The 4,554-nt window shown below is 43.6% G+C and overlaps 1 non-coding gene across 2 annotated transcripts; it reads right to left on the bottom strand.

Moving 5' to 3' along the window:
- Positions 1 to 869: 869 nt before the first annotated feature.
- On the bottom strand, positions 870 to 1,985 carry LOC100694574 (uncharacterized). Of its 2 annotated transcripts, XR_003220756.1 has the most exons (3): positions 1,855 to 1,985; positions 1,058 to 1,172; positions 870 to 957 (listed from the first exon to the last, which is right to left on the bottom strand). It is a non-coding gene; the product is annotated as an uncharacterized LOC100694574 (transcript). The 2 variants fall into 2 exon arrangements; XR_003220755.1 differs by having other exon boundaries at positions 1,058 to 1,985.
- Between the last annotated feature and the right edge of the window lie 2,569 nt (positions 1,986 to 4,554).

Raw genomic sequence — 4,554 nt, 5'->3', positions numbered from 1 at the left:
TAAGAGGGTGAGAGGGTGAGAGAAAGGGGGGAAAAAAACCCACGGCTCACATCGTTCACTTCAAAGATCCGGATCTAGGAGCCGTTTCGTTCTCGAACGACACATCACTAAGAGAGAGCTTATTTTGCTTTCGACAGCCGAACGGTGCACATCTCCAGGAGCCAGCCATTGTTTTGACAGCGCTTTTATTTTATTTCGTGCCTCACAGGCCTGACGAAGACCTTTTAAGGTTGAAACGTTGCCTGAGGCACGTTTGAATTTTTTTTGAACCGAAGTAGACGGATTTTTGTTTTTAAGCCTCTGTGCTCTCTTTTAGTTGTTTAAGCCCCTTTTGGATTATTCCTTTCAGTTTGAAAACATTTCATTCATTTTTTCAGTTCTTTTTACATTTCATAATATCATTTAATTTTTTTAAACAAAAAGCCGAATAGACGTTTTTTGTTATCAAGGGGTCTTCAAGCCTTTGTGCTCTCTTTTAGTTGTTTAAGCCACTTTTGGGTTTCATGTTTAGTTTTAAAAAAAGAACTTCATCAACTCTTTTTGTCCCTGCTTTAATAGCCCTGAACCTCCTGCCAGAGAGTAAAAGCTCAAACAGGGATGGGCCTGGGTAAGCTGGGTCCTTGATCATGTTTTTTGCCTTTGTTGTTCCTTGGGCAGCTGTGACAACCCTCTGAAGGGCCTTCTTTTCTGCTGTGGTGCATCTGGAGATGTGATGTAGACGCAGCAGCGCCCTCTTTGTCACCTCTGTAGTGTTGGCACGCCGGATAAAGAACAGAATATGTAGAAAATATAATAATGAAAAAAAACTAAAATATTAACGCGCTGGGTCAACGCCCACGGATCATGACAGTTATCTTCGGGTTTTATTCCGAGTTGTGTTTCCTTCTCAGGATGATTCTAATCAGTCTTGTTGTTCCTCCATTTGTGTCACCACACTGCGCAGTTTATCCAGCAGCACTGCACAGGAGAAAATATCAAAACTGTAATAATGAACAGAAACTTCAGTCTCACCGTGACAGTAAACACATGTAATCAGTCACAGAGTAACTGAACTCACCTCCAGCTGATGGCCTCTGGAAGCCGTCGTAGGCCCGGCACTCGTTGATCAGCTGTCCCAGTTCTGCAGGACAGTCATCAGGAAGCTGCTCTCGATACTTCTCTTTACACACCTTCTGATAAATTTAAATAAAATAAATAAATAAAAGTTGGACCGTGTTTCCCGCTGTGTAGAATTCCTCTTCTTTTAACAACAGCCTGAAACTTTCTGTGAACCGAGGACAGAAGCTGCTGTGCTTCTGGGAGAGGAACACTCCCGGGTCTCCTTCGTTCTGGTTTTGGTTTCAGGATGCTCCAGATGTTCTCAGCTGGTAGGCCGCTTCACCACCTGCACTCTTCTACTGAGAAGCCGTGCTGTTGGAACGGATGCAGTCTGTGGTTCAGCATCATCCTGCAGAAATATAAAGGCCTTCCCTGGACGGAGTATATGTTGCTCTAAAGCCTGTATATACCTTTCAGCACTGATGGAGCCTCTCCAGATGTGCCAGCTGCCAGTTTCCTTGATACAATCCCCAACCCATCAGAGACGCAGGCTTTGAACAAAGCACTGATAATGAGCGGGCTGGTCCCTCGCCTCTTCATTAACCTGATTAGGTGCAAATTGTTCCTCCATCTTTTCCTCGTAGCACCACTTACTCTTCCAGCCTCCAACTTTTTCTATGTGCTATTGTAAATAAAATAACTCTGACCCTGATGAGATCTGCAGATCATTGCATTCTGTCTTCATTTACATTTTACACAGGGTCTCAACTTGTTTGGAGTTTAGGTTGGAATCTGTAATAAAGCAGACACACTGACCGATAGAGTCCTTGTGCTGCATCCAAACACATGTGAGCTTTCCTGATCCAGGTCAGAGTGTAGTCAGAATCCAGAACCTGGCGAAGACTTCCTTTCTCACAGTACTCCATGATGATGAAGAACTGAGGGTGGGGTCCTACAGGCAAGCAAAAGGACAAGTTATTACAGGTTTGTCACTGAGTGTATTTATCTGTGATGTTTTCACGTATTTATATCTGGGGATAGCGTGTAACAGACACTCTGGTCCACCGTGAGGATCCCCCTCCGACGTGGACACACATGCTTCAGTTGCAGTACCAGCAGGGGGAGATAATATATTTAAAGCCAAGAAATCACTGGTGACCAAGCAAGCTATGAAGTCCATTCCTTCTGTGCCAGGTACGACTGAGCCAGGTGGCTGATATGTATTTACTTGTAAATGTGTTAGTATTGTCTGTTAGTTCCTGTTTTAATTTTAGGGTTTGCCCCTCGTGTGGATTTCTGTTTTCATCTGTCCTTTTTACTTTTTTGAACCCTCCTTATCTACGTGTAAAGTGATGAACTGCATTTCCTGAGTTGGCTGACGCTCCCATTTTAATGCGCTGCAGTTCTTTTTTCAGGTTTGGCTCAAATACAAGTGCTCGTTCAAAAAAATATGCACCTCTGTGTTATTCACACGCTTCGGTCTGCTCACCGTTCTCATCCTGGATGCAGATTCCAAACATTCGCAGGATGTTGGGCAACTCAAACTGCTTCATGGTGTCGACTTCCTTGTTGAAAATAGACTTCACGTCTCTCGATGTGGAGAAAATGTTTGATGGCAGTGAATACAGCAGGACACAGAGAGCACTGGGAGCCTGAGCTGGAAACACTTAGAGGAACAGAATCAGCTTTGGTGAACAAGGATCAAGACACTAAAGAGCTCTGCTTGAACGTCTCTAAAGACAAATTCAGTTTCTCCTCACATTTGGTCATCTCCGTGTCGTCCTCCTTCCCGTCCATTTCGTCTTCTTTCTCTCTCTCTGTTTAAACACCTCGTACAGCATCTTCCTCTGCTCTGATTGCAGAGCTACACACAGGACCTGGTAGGCATCGTTGAGCCGCTCGCTCACCGTATCAAACTCGTCTCCGTGGCTGCCCGATTTCAGGATGCGCTCCACCAAGTTGGCTGCAGTGTATTTTTCAATTAGCTTCTGTGCTGAATCCAGAGTTAGGATCAGCTCCCCGAGGGCTTTCTCTACCTGTGGAGAGAACTCTGTGATGGACTTCACCACACCCTCGAAGGCTTTGACTCGGACCGAAATCCGCTGACAGCGCTTTTTGTTGGCCTTCACCTTTTTAGCCAGTTTGTAGATGTTTGTGGCAGCGGAAAAGAAGGGCTTTACCGTTTCCATGATGAGCTGAAGAGACAGAGAGGACAGTTTATACCAGGAAATGCAACAAATCAAAACACATCCATCAATGCTTCCCCCCTCAGGAGGGGTCCTACTGAACTCAACTGGCTTCTTTTACTGTGAAAGAGTTGTGTCTCTACTCTGAGCTGCTCCCAAATGACAGAGCTCCTCACCCACTTAGTCCTGCAGACCCCTCACCAACCCATCACTCAGTCTCCTGCTCCACTCTCCCCTCACTTGTGAATAGGAGAGATACTTTTGAGTCAAACTCCAACGTAGCTGAAACCCTGGGATCAAAGCCAGCAACTATGACGATATTACATGGTGTGTAACAAAGTAGGTTTTTAGTCTTTCCTCTCACGTCTCAGTAAGATACTCAGTTTGTTCCTCCTTCATCTTTGGCATCACACCTTCATGTCTTTGCAGCTACCTCTCAAAGACAAATCAAGACCTTAGATTACGCTCCAGTGTTGATCCACACACAAAAATCACACAGATTTGCCTTTTGTGGACTCGCTACATCATGAATTTACCTGTAAATTTATAGGCTACTGCAGAAATGTCATTATATCCCAGGTTTCTGTGGCCTGTAAGCCTGGGTATTTTTACCTTTTTAAAATGTAATTATTTTTGTGATAAAATAAGCATTTTATAGTCTAAAAACTAATAACAGGGGCATATTAAGGTTTAAAAGAGTGTGGAGAGGGTTTTTATGGCTTACAAATAATAAAATAAACATATGGTTTCTACGCGATGGATTTTCACCTGGATTTTCAGTATAATAGCATAATTATATAATAGTATAATATTATATAATATTATAATAGTATGATTTAGAAATAGAAACTTGTAGTAGAACTTAGTAGAAATGTAATATAGTAGCAGAAATACTGTGTGTCACGGCGAGTGAGATGAGCCGTGTGGAAAATAATAAAGGAGGATCCAATCGCAGGCAGGAATGAAGGTGAGAGGGTGGTTTATTAAACACAAAATGAAATGGACAAAACAGCAAACGGGACCGAAACTATCTAAACTGAGAACAACTAAACTACTGAGACAAATCAGGACCTGAACATGAAGGAGGAAGAGCGGAGGTGGCAGACGACGGACAGCAGGGAAACACACAGATGAAGCAGGGTGGATACACAGACGGACCAGCAACTACAAACACAGAAGACGCGACTTAAATACACACAGAGAAACACAGGGAGATTACACACAGGTGGGGAACACAGCTGGGAATAATCAACAAGACGAGACAGGGGTAAAACTGAACACACTCACATGAGACGCAGACCTTCACAATAAAACAGGAAACAAGAACACT

This window comes from Oreochromis niloticus, linkage group LG7, assembly GCF_001858045.2.
Source record: "Oreochromis niloticus isolate F11D_XX linkage group LG7, O_niloticus_UMD_NMBU, whole genome shotgun sequence".
NCBI lineage: Eukaryota > Metazoa > Chordata > Actinopteri > Cichliformes > Cichlidae > Oreochromis > Oreochromis niloticus.
The sequence above is the reverse complement of the archived record's forward strand: the minus strand, read 5'-3'. Positions and strand labels throughout refer to the sequence as shown.